This window comes from Schistocerca serialis, chromosome 1 (assembly GCF_023864345.2).
Source record: "Schistocerca serialis cubense isolate TAMUIC-IGC-003099 chromosome 1, iqSchSeri2.2, whole genome shotgun sequence".
NCBI classification, from domain to species: Eukaryota; Metazoa; Arthropoda; class Insecta; order Orthoptera; family Acrididae; genus Schistocerca; species Schistocerca serialis.
The window spans coordinates 746,632,845-746,646,047 of NC_064638.1; positions in this window are offsets into that span (position 1 = coordinate 746,632,845).

Below are 13,203 nucleotides of genomic sequence, written 5' to 3' on the forward strand. Positions count from 1 at the left end.
CAGAGAGAGAGAGAGAGAGAGCCTAATTTGCCAGAGACAGTGATCAGATGAGTGTGAGCGGTGCTTGCATGAAAGAGTGTGTGTGTGTGTGTGTGTGTGTGTGTGTGTGTGTGTGTGTGTGTGTGCTCTACATTAGAAGAAAGCTCACATGTATAGCCGTTTTGTTCTACCTATGTACAAATCACCATCTCCTCTTCATGATGAGTATGAATCTATCCTTTTGTTAATATTGTCATTATTCTGGATTTTCTATTGTTTGACATTAAGTTTCATTATGTTCATGAGAAAATAAGTGGTGGTTCCACTCTTGTATCTTAGACCAGAAGATCAATTGTTGACATTTTTACAAAAGCATTATCAAAAGAAAAGTTTCAAACTGTTTGAAAATCATTATTAATTGTGTCTTTAAAATCACCCAACAAGAGTAAGAGTGTTGCGTAGTGGAGCTTGTTGTGCCGATTATCCTTAAATTTTTTGTGTGCAGGTATATAATGTTTTAGGGTTTGATGTATTTTTATCTTTGGCACTTCTGATAAACCCATAGTCTTTTATTCCATTGCTTAATCTTTTCTTGTTATTATTGTTAATTGCTAGTGTTGTATGTCTTGTGTTAAACTGCTCTTTCATTTGAAAAATAAAACTCTTGCATCATAAATGTGTTCATCACCAAAATTTGCAATAACCTTATGAGCAGAAGTAGCTGAACTCATACATTTCAGAAGATCATCAATCTGTTTCTTCCAATTCAATTTCTCATCAATGCACACATCCATGAATTTTGAATGTTCTGCCTAGCAACAGGCTTATGTTCAAAGTCTACATTTATCAATTATGTTACGCCATTTAATGTACAGAAAACATTGAACTCAGCAGCAATGACTTTCTGCGAAGAATCTCAATTTAACTTCTCTAAAATTTCGAGTTTCTGCTTGAGGTCTAGTGTAACGTGTTTGCTTTTAAAAGACATGATTCCGAACTGTAAAGAAAGCTACAATTTCAAATAAAGTATATAAAGTATTGTTTAACTAAGCATTGTTGTGGATGATAATTTATTGTGCACATGTTTTTGGAAGTGCACTGGATTACTGTCAGGCTGGATTACTGAGGGCCGGATTAGCAAGAGTCTAGTGTATTTGCTTACGAAATTTCCTATTAATAACCCATCCCAGTTCAAAAATAATAGCAAAGTGCATAGCCACAACACTAGAAAAAATGGTGATCTTCACTATTCTGTGTTAAATCTGCCTTTGGCACAGAAAGGGATTAATTATGGTGCCACAAAGGTCTTTGGTCATTTATTGGATAACACTAAAAGTCTGACAGATAGCCAACCAGGATTTAAAAACAAATTAAAAGAATTTCGGAATGTGAAGAAAGCTTGTTTTAAACTGACATGTTTCACATCTTTACAAAAAGTCATATTCATGATCTGTGGTACAAGTATTAACGTAATGTACAATTGTTATAACTTGAGCACTCTGTCCAACAGTTTATTTTGATATTTGATCATATTGACCTTACAGTCATCTGTATTTTAGCAGATTTTATAATACAAATATACTATAACATTTTCTTTTTTGCTTATAGTACTGATTTCTCTAAATGAATATGTTACATTCACACAAAAATTTTAGCTTATGTTTTATATTTGACTGCACTTGGCTGCTGTTGTCCAAATTTTAATAAAAGAGTCAGTAAATCTTATTGGTGGCTGCTGAACCACCTACAGGAGAAAAAAAAAATCAGACGTGATTCAGACAAGTAATTGATGTTCCATTAAACCTCACCATATTGGAAATCAGTAACTTTGATTTGATGCAAATGGCTATAAAATGAATAATGGTTGAATCTCATTCTTATTACCAATATTATTTGTTTTCTGTTTCTACTAAATGAAATAAACCAAGGTTTTCTTCGTATTCTCTGTGTTACTCAAATAAGAGCACCAAGTTCACAGAAACATGAAGGCAATATTGTTATCATTTTTTAAACATTTGTAGAATTATTACAAGAAATTTCTTCCACTAGTCATTGTGCGTTCCCTTCCTAAAATGAAATTCCAGTGGAATTGGTAGTGATGTGATTTGACTGGAGACAATTCAGAAGGGAACTGTACTAATTTTGGCATCAGCAAAATTGCTGGGGATTCATGTAGATGAAAATCGTGATTTTAATGATCATGTAATGAAACTTGTGCAGGAACTTAATTCAGCCTGTTTTGCTCTTAGAATTATAGCAAATGTTTGTACTACAGAGGGTGCCAGGACGGCTTGTTTTGGCTATTTTCAGTATCTTGCAACTTACGGAATAATATTTTGGGGTTCCACACTTGCTGCCTAAAACAAATCTTTCTGTTACAGAAGAGGGCTATCCGAATAACACCACACAGCCATCCACAGACACAATGCAAACCCTTATTCAACAAGCGTAAAGTTCTAACAATACCTTCCTTATATATATATATATATATATATATATATATATATATATATATATATATAAATGCAGATTTTCAGACAAATGCTGACTTGCATAACTACAACACTCGAAATAGCACAGCACTCCATACTCAGCGAACAAAAAGAACACACACACACACACACACACACACACACACACACACACACACACACACAAAGGCATGTGAGCCATATTGGTACAAAACTCTACAACATACTGCCAGCCAACATCAGAAAGTTAGAAGATGAAAACAGATTTAAAGTAGAATTTGAAGAATTTCTACTTGAACAATGTTTTTACTCAGTAAATTACTGTTTAGGTCAATAAATAATTCTGATAATGTTTATATTAAGGCAAAACTGAAAACACCGTCTTTCATCCCATAAAGTTTCTGTTAATTTTTTAAATCTGATGGACAGCTATTGAGTGTGGTAAAATCTTTACTGAATTATTGTAGTGAATATAAGGGCTTCCTGTTTAGGGAAGAGAAAAGTAAAGCCTTAGGCCTATCGAGCACTTGGGTACAGTAACCGGCACTTCTTACCGTGGTACACTAGAGCAATGACTCTTCCATCAGTTGGAAGAAGATGAGCCAGAGAACTTCATTTTCCACTAAGATGGTGTGCCACCTCACTGGCATAGTGAAGTATATGATTGGTTAAACTTCACCTTACCCAAGGGCTGGATAGGACGCAAGGGGCCCAATGAGAGGGCTTGCTTTGCATGGCCTCTACGTTCACTCCACCTAACGCCATGCGATTTTTTCCTTTTGGGCTTCATCAAGGATCGTGTGCATGTGCCTCCGCTACCAGCAGACCTCCCTGAATTAAGAAACCAGTGAAGCAGCTGTTGCTACGATCACTGAAGACACACTTATCAACGTTTGGGAAGAACTCGGCTATAGACTTGATGAGTGCTGCGTGACAAATGGACTCACATTGAACATTTATAAGGTTGTTGGTAAAACTGTTTGAGGTGCTCTTTCATTTGATATATCATTTAAAACTGTAAGTTTAATATAATAAATATTATAAAGCGTTCAAACCCCGATGTTCATTTATAAACACCCTGTATTTTGTTGGCGCTCTCCTACGTGGGAAGGAATGGTCGTCATAACAAAATAAGAGAAATTGGAGCTTGCACAAAAAAAATTAAGTGTTCATTTCTCGTGTGTGCTGTTCGAGAGTGGAACAGTAGAGAAATAGCTTATAGGCGTTCAATGAACCTTCTGTAAGGCACTTAATTGTGAACTGCAGAGTGATCATGTAGGTGTATAAACTTTATAGTTTGTACTTTGTCACATTGAAATTAGTTTGTTGTCTAAATTTATCTTTTGTTTTCTCACTGCTTGCATTGTTTACTTGTTGATTAATATGGGTGATATGTGGCAACACTGTCTGATTCCCTTTCCTTTCATGGCATTCAATGCAGCCAGTATCTCATTCTGCCTTCCTTTTAGAGATAATGCTGTCATTGTGTCTCATTCACCTTCAAGTGATTGTCAACCGACCAGGTTAGACATGTCAGAGCACTAGCACTACCACCACCACCACCACCACCACCACCACCACTACAGCCCAGGGCAGCAGCTGAAAGTCTGTTGATCATGGCTAATGCAGATTCACACTTCTTCCAGACAGTGGCTAGTTCTCCTTGCACCTGTGCGCAGCTGACACAATCCTTTTCCATCGTTACCTGTTTTCAACTATAAGCAAGAACACATTACTGACCCAAGCAGTCACTACACACAGTCTAAATACTGCAGCTAGGGAGCTCCTAGTTATCTCTTATTCACTAAGGAGAAGAGCACTACTGAATATTTGTGATGGCTGCTAATTCTAATTCAGTCAGTCAACTGTGATGTTTTGTCTGTGTGAAACTACATGACAACTTCATATAACACCACCAGCAGAATAATACTTGAAAGATACACAAAAATTAGAGGAACGAAAATCATTTATCATCAGAGCCAATAAACGGTTATTCATCACTTACAAGGAGGACCATGTAATAAAGTGACTAAACTAGGGACTCGATATAAACTAAGTACTGCTGCCACTGCTGTCTACTTCTCGCCAATGACTACCCACACTGGTTATGTTCACTGAACATCCTGAAGTGCATTCAATATAATGTTATGGAGACATACATTAGCAAACATAGCTGTCATTATAACGTAGCACTAGTAACAACTTATGACTGTTACTAATCTGCCCAAACTGGTGATTGTGGGAAATGGTTCTTGTATATTAAGAGAAAAACTGCAACTTTGGAAAAAGCCTCTGTGTTTTCTCTTGGAGTTCTTGGCAGCTGCTCTCATCTGATATACTGAACAAAGAGATTAATTAATATTACGCAAAACACCATCAGCTGTCTGAATACTGGCAAAATCAAGATCTCTTTAACACATACAGTTGGGTTCTGTGGAATTTACGCTCCTGAGGTCACATGTTCTGATAAGTTGTAGAAGGAATATCTAAAAAGTTATTCTTTCACTTTGTTTTTGAAAGTCTGAGAATTTTCAGTTTTCTGCTTAATGTCTACCAGCAACTTTTTACAGTCTTGTGCACCACAATATAAAACTCCATTTTAAATCCTAGATGGGGATGTGTAGTTTGTATGAAAATTATTTTTAGTTCTAGTATTGTGATTGTGAATGCTAAATTCACTGTTTTAGTTAACCACAAATGTCATTAAGGCATATTGGTACTGGCATGTTTGTATAAGAACAACAAGGTCACAGAAGAGACTTATGCATGATGTTTGGTTATCAACTTTACACAGTATTCTTACAGCACACCACTGTAGAATGAATACTTTTATGATATTAGCTGGCTTGTTTGAGTTGTGAATTGATCCGCTTTCTTGTATGTTTGTCTTCTTGGCGGCATTGAAGGAATCCTGTTAATGAATGAAAAGCATCTATGTCTGTTTCTGTTGTCCCAAACTTTGCATGCAATTTCTTGAAGATTTGTAAAATGACAGAATTCGTGTCAGCTCAAATTATATTGATGTGAAGGTTCACTTTGTCAGTGAGTGAAGATGCTAATACCTTTACCTTATAGAGCCCAAATAATTTTTTTTATATATTTATTACTTTTACATTTTTTCCTACATTGAAAAAGAACAGTTCAAGGCAAAATAGCAATTTTTAGCTAATGTTTCTAATTAATTTACTGTATGATGTAATGCTAAGTGCTGTGGAGAGCACTTGTACATATTTTTAATTGAAATAAATAAGTATGTCAATAAAATCTTCTTGTAATCTGCGTCACTTTGAGTAAAACATTCGAGCTTTCAATAGCTGTGTCCGCCATCATCATCAGGACTTAAAATCACTGACTGCTGGGGCTGGCAGGTCTTCATGTCTGCCGGTGTTTGAATGCCAACAGTGTTCCTCATCCTGTACACAAAAAAGTGGTCATGAGTATATTAGTACACAAGACAAACATTATTTTGGATGACAACCATTTAGAGTCTGAATTTCAGCATTTGTAGGTCATGTTTACAGAAAATGGTTACAGCAAGGGGGAATTTCAAAAGCTTTCAAGTGCATGGACAAAAGATACCATATGAATCAGCAGAAGAGGCTAAACCAGCTGCATTCCTTCCATACTGTGGAGCAACTAAAAGCAAGCTGCAATGCATGCTGAAGAGACACGGACTAACACCAGTGTTAAGACTTGCCTCCAAGGTAGAGATATATTATGTCCCATTAGAGGCAACATAGGTCTTCATGTTCCTGGCATGTATGGTGTCCCCTGTGAATATGTTAGCATTTACATAAGTCTAACTATTCACACTGTTGTTGAGTGTTGCACAGAGCATCCACAACATCTCAGACTTAGGGAACTTGAGAAGACAGCTCTGTAGCTGAAAATTGCCTACAAAACAGGCATAAAATACAATTTGATAAGATGAGAGTATTGCCTGAAACATCATCACACTGGGATACTATTATCAAAGAAATGGTCAAAAGTAGAATAATCGGCAACAATTTTGACAAATACTAGGGGTACACACCTAATAGGGCATGGGGGTTACCTTTGGACATTGAGCGAAAGCAAAGACGTGGGCTTGACATTTGTAGGGATGTGGGCCTGGCAGTTTCAAACCTGGTGCCAGGCCTTGAGCCATGTGATGTCACTCAGTCCCACAGTGGGATGGAGCTGCTAGGAGCTGCCCAATTTTTCTATCACACATGTGTCACTCTGACTCTTTCTGGAAGGTTCCTGACATTGCCAGTACATCTATATAAGCAGAACACCATGCCAGCCCTGCCAGTCAGTGATGATGAAGGCAGAGACAGCAATCAAAAGCTCAAGCATATGACGTATGACTCGAAGTGATGCGTCTTGTAAATCGAGATTTTGTTGAAGCGTAGCACTGTGGAAGACTCGGAGGACAAATTAAATGTGAGTACAAAGCAAAAGCAATTAATTGCTTGTTAAGATTGGCAATAATACATTGAACACATAATTCCCCATTACACATCTTGCACTTGGTGTATGCTGATGTATAGTTTATTCCAACACTTTGTCTTCTTTAGAGTTTCGGTATTTTCACAATCAGGTGGTTCATTCCATTAAACGGGTGCTCATCTGCTACAGTACTGTAGTGTGAGGTTTGTCCTGGTCATCTAAGTAGCATGGCATACCTTCTGAAGTAAAATTTCTCATCAAAATTTTACACAAGAGATTGTATTTCCATTTTTGAGGTGCAGCATCCAGGCATTGTGTAGAGCGACATCCAATATCCAGTTGAAAAGATCTCCGTTCCATTTCTTGTTATGGATATTTATCCTGTAGTATTTCACATTTTCATCTGTTCAGCCAGTTCTGCACATGAGCTTACTGTATTCTGTCAGGACAGAGGGTTAAGGAACTTCAGTGTGTTTCCATGACCACTGAAAATGTCCTGTAACACCAGTTGTATTTGATGCTGCAGAAACAGTTGTTATGCAGTGCAAAGTTGTTATGCAATCTACACAGAAACAGGTTATTTTCCTTTTATATAGCACCATTCACTTTCTCTATTTCCCACTTCTTTGGAAGGGGGCAGTTTTTGGGATATTATTTTCTATCACATTCCTGGTGTCCCCAAAACCTAAGAAAAAATGACCAAAGAAAACTTGTAAACAAGTTGTCAAAACAGATGTGAAATGGAAGTGATTTCATTTTGGGAGGTGGATTTTAAATCATTTTTATGAGACGCACAGTTGCTTTGTTAAAATACTTCTGCCTTGAAATCTGAATAGTTATCTGGCCAGGATAGGTATCGAATCTCACAAAGTAGCCACAAGGTGTATTCAGTGACCAGACCTTATATCCAGAGCGGATTGGTTTACCACAGATATGTTGTTTCAGGCTACGCCTCTGAAAATAGCTCACTGTTCTTTCATCGTAGGACAAATTCTCTTCTGACACACAATATTTGGGAAATTGTCCCTTACAATGAATAATAAGAGGCTAAATTTTCCACAGTTTACCACTATTGTTTGCATCATAGTCAACATTATTATTATAACACTTAGTAAATGTAACAGGCGTACTAAAGATATGGCTTAGACTCTACTTGTCTGCTTCTTCTGGAATATTGTTGCTGTGCAGAGTGGGATCCACATCAAATAGGACTGATTGGGGATGTCGACAAAGTTCAAAGAAGGGCAGTTCATTTTGTATTACTATGTAAAAAGGGAGAGAGTGCTATGGATATGATAGATGAATTGGAGTGACAGTTATTAAAAGGGGCAGGATCATCTCATAATAATTCAATCACCGACCTTTTCATTATAGTGTGAAAATATTTTGCTGAGAAATGATCATCATGATAAAATAAGATAAATCAGAGCTCACACAGAAAGTTTTAAGTGTTGGTTTTTCCTGCACAGTACAGTAAGGAAGTGGAACGGTAAGGAATTAGCTTTACGATGGTTTGGTGAACCCTCTGCCAGGCTCTTAATTGTGAATTGCAGATTAATCATGTAGATATAGATGTACCAGAAAAATCAATGAACTGAAGGATCATGTCAAATCTGTTCCTTCTCACTGCATTATACACTAACTCATAATGTATGTCACCTTTGCTCTCCCAGTACATTCTTTTTGTTGGCATTTGACCATACTCAATAAGTACTACAACTGCCAAGAAATATTTGATTTCCTCAAAGGCTGTGCAAAGATCAGGATAATTTTTAGATGAATTGTACCTTTTCATTTCATTAGCAATGACATTGATCTTTATTATCGAAGAATAGCTTAGAGTTATTACTCAACTACACTGCTGGTGTCTTGTTTCGGGAAAGTAGAAATGTCAATTTTTTTGGAATTCATTACAAAATCTCCTTCAATCCAGCAATCCATTGTATCACAATGAGTGTATGACTTGTCCTGAACTATTGTAAGCTTTGGTGGCAGCTGTATTTGAGCAAATATTTCCTTTTGAGAAATTGATGTTTATGTATTGTGTAACTGAGATACGGCCTCTTCTCCATATGAAGTTCTAACTCCAGCATCTGCAAGAATTTGTCTTTGAGTGATCTTCATTAGTCAAAATGTTTGAATGAGGTTGGGTAATAAAGTGTTTTGCACATTATGATTGTTGTCGAATAGTATGTCAAAAACTTTCTGAACCATAAACCCTGGCTGTAGAATCTCAGCTACTCCTCTAAATAGGCATCATAGAATAATGCATGAAAATGATTAAAGTGCTCTCATTGGTGCTTTGTGTTACTTTTATGTCACGCAGAAAATGTAGCATGTGTTTCTGCAGTACAAATAATGTAGCATAAATTTAAATAAATGACATGTAATTGTCGCGTTATTATAAAACTATTTAGAGTTTTTTTAAAATTTGAATGTGAAATATTTTAATGTTACACTTACTCTAAATCCATAGTGTGGTGAAATTCAAGCTGTGGAAACAATGTTAAAATTTAGTTGCCAACTGTCCCCTCTAATAGACTGCTTATTACAAATACTAAAACTGGAATGGAAGAATAGATGTTCAATAATCTGTAAATAAGTGTAACATGCTTATAGAAGTTTGTTGTTGTCCATTAATGTAACACTGAATACTAATGGGCTAATGCAATTCATTTTGTCTCTCTTCAGGGCTGTATTGACCTTGTTGAATTTGTCCAATATATCTGCTAAATGCACAGTGTAAGGACACTGTAGTTTGACTGCAGCACCAAGACTTAGGTCAGCTGGCTGAAGAAACCCAACTATTATACCAAAAGGTTTGTATATTTTTTTAAAAAAAAATCCTTGTGATAGTCACCTCAACTTAGTGCGTAAGAGAAGAAGTTAAATACATCATCATTTTCTTTACAGAACTTGTAGAGTAGATGATTATTCACAGAATGTAAGCCTGTCTTCTTAAGATAGTGCAGAGATTCATGCAATCACTTACTTATATATTTAACAAAGAGGTACTGCTGCATGTGAATTACACAAAGGACTTAAATAATACCAGGTGTAGTGGATATTAATTGTATGTAAAATGTGTGATATTGAGCATTCATGGATTACAGCTCCATCAGTTGTACATCCAAGTACTCATACTTCAGGAGGCAAAAAGTTTAAATATCAGAAACATATAAAAATAAAAATAACAACACTATCCTAACTGTTTGTACCATCATCAGGGAGGGGAGAGGGATGGGGTGGGAAAAGTTATGAAGGAAGGGCAAGTCACTTAGACACCAGGATGAGAGGGAGCCATCTGTAGTCAACATGGTGAGGTTGGTGAAAGAAAAAAATACTAGTGAAAGCAATGCTTTTCCTTCTTAACCTTTCCCAACCTATACTTCTCTCCTCCCTGAAGAAGGAACTAATAGTTCCAAAAGATAGGTGTGTGTCATCACTTTTACTTTTATATGTGTCTGTCAGCAGTACTAAACATTTTGCCTTCAAATAAGTGTTCATCCCACAGGGCTGCTTTCCCTTCCCCATATCCACTCCCTTCCATCCTAGCTCCTCTCCCTCCCCCCCCCCCCCCCCCCCCACTTTCTTCCTCGGTGTTTCCCTGTACAACAATTCAGCTATTCCCTCAATTTTGCTATTCCTTTACAGTCTTGTCTTGCATTTTTGCTCTCCCTTTTTTTCAGCTTTTTCTGGTCACCCTTGGGGTTTGACCTCCCTCTCTAAATTGTTTCAGTTTTGGGGAAGAACTCCCTCCCTAGCGACTCAGGTATGGATTCCCCTCCCTCCCCCACCTTCCTCCCCCACCGTTGCCTACACCTCTCCCTTCCATTAGGTCACTAGTAAGATTGCCAGTTTGTGTGATAGGGCTGTCATGTACACATCTGGCTGAGCCTCCTGAAAACAAAGGGATCACACTTCTGGTACCTGCGCGATCACTGCCTCACGCATGACTAGGAGTGTTTGCTAATCTTTTTGGGGCAGCGACCACTATGCCAGGCGGCCCTTGCTTCAACACGGTGGCCCCACTCGGGTGAGCCCCTGATCAGAGTGGGTGGTACCAGGGCAAGCATGCTAAGCTTCACAGTTCTGGCTGCTCTTCTGTGAGCATCTCTTCAGATAGGATCAGTTCTCTCTTTGCTCCTACTTTTACTTTCTTGGCCTTCTCCTACCTCATCACTCCCTGGTAGGAGGGCCAGGCCTGTCAGCTTAGGACAAAAGTTTCCTCTTACTTGGTTTGTTCCCGGACAGATGGGGAGACTGTGGCCATTACCAAACCACTCTTCTTTTGTAGAAGATATTGAAGATAGGGTTGCTGAAGTAGACTCCCGTAGTAAGAAGCAACCTGGTCCCCTGCTGATGAAAAGCTCTTCTATCAGTCTGCTGGCTTCCTTTTGTGCTTGCAAGCACTTAGGAGGCATCCTGGTGGGCATTACTCCTCACCAGTCCTTAAATATGACAGAGGGCATTATTTTCTATTTGACCTCCTTCTTCAAACTGATGAAGAACTCGGGACTAATCTGCAATGGCATAGTGTTCATTTCATCCAGTAAGTCCAGAGAAGTCCTAAAGACAATTGTATTGATACCAGTGCTTTCATCTTGGCTTTTCAGGGAGAAGCCCTTCTGGAAAAAGTCACAGTTATGGTTTACCATTGTGACGTGAAGTTCTATACCCCACCTCACATGTGCTGTTCCCAGTGCCTCCATTTAGGCCACATGTCTTTGCTATGTGAGGCTATTACTATTTGCGGCGAGACAATATGCCCCAGAAAGGATATTTCAGGCTGTGCGAATTTAACTTTAGATGGTTTGACAGTACATCCAGCTCTTCACAGCCTTTGGACTACCTCACAAACATGCAGAACATGCTCTTCAAAACTCTCACTAAAAATCACCAAACTACCCAAATAATGATACACACACTCAAACTTAAGATCTGAAAAATAATACACCACCGGATGCACTCCCCCCTGCTGTTTGGGTACCACAAATATAGGTGAAGAGTATATAGATTTAGATGGTCTAATCACTTTGTCCTGCAACATTTCCCAAGTAGTTTCCCTCAATGCTTTCATATGATGTGGGGATGACCTATATGGTAGGCACCTTAAGGCAACATTGTCCGTTAATCCGGTCTTACGTTCAGTTTCTTTAATCTCACCTAATTGATCGGTTAGTACATCACTGAACTCGGTACACAACTCAACAATCTGCTGTCTCTGCTCTGGCAACAAATGCTCCAGGTCATACACGGAAATGGTTTCCATTGCATTCATTACATGTCTGGAACCATTAATCTGGCAATGTACACGATGTTTACAGAACTTGTAAGGCTTTTCCCTGGTTAACTTGAAATAAAACCTCCTCCAACACGACTGGGGCACCAGCCCTACCTTCCCGACAAAATCGGCACCCAGTATAGCTGATACCGACAGATTACGCACCACTTGGACAGGAAATTTCCACGTAAACTCACCAATTCGGATCTTAAACTTAATTGTCCCCCAAAATTTTGCATTTGCTCTGAGTTGGCTAGTAGGCAATAGCCAATTTTGTATGATAAGTCTGGCAACATGCAGTGTCGACGCCCGTCTTTCATCCATTAAAGATGTGGAACTACTGGTGTCCAGCAGAACACACACAGGTTCCTCACTTAGTGCTGTGCAAACAAAAGGAACTCTATCTCTGGGAGCTGCTTCAATTCTTATACACAACCCCCTAACATGTGATCCCCGCTACAGTACCATAATAAATTCTTGTCCTTCCCTGTTTTAGGGCAATTCTCGGCAATATGTCCCCTGTTCTTGCACTTGAAACACCTTACTGTAGGACAGTTCCCAACAATTGCCCACTGCTCTTACACTCAAAGTACTTTACTCCCATGGAACCTGCCTGTCGTATGAGGCTAGCTCTTGCTGTTGAAAAACTTGTTCCTTACCTCATTGTTGGTCGGCGTAGATGAGAGCTTGTGCACTATTGATCAATTCATCTAATTGCCTAAAGCTCTGTGGGCATTCACGAAACAGAGCTCTGCAACGGTCGCTAGGACGCACCTGCTGGAGAATATTCTTGACTACTTCCGCTTCACTATAATTAAGACATAAACTTCTGGCACTATCCTTTACCCTTTTAACATACTTCTCTAATGGCTTGTTATTGTGCTGGACTTCAAGATATCCTTTACAAATAACTTCATGTTACTTTCTGGGGGACAAATAATTACGGCAGATTAACTCCCGAAATGCACTTAATGACAACCCATGATGCCTAGCGTCCATTAACAGTTGTTCCAGATGCCCACTCACTATTGGACTCAA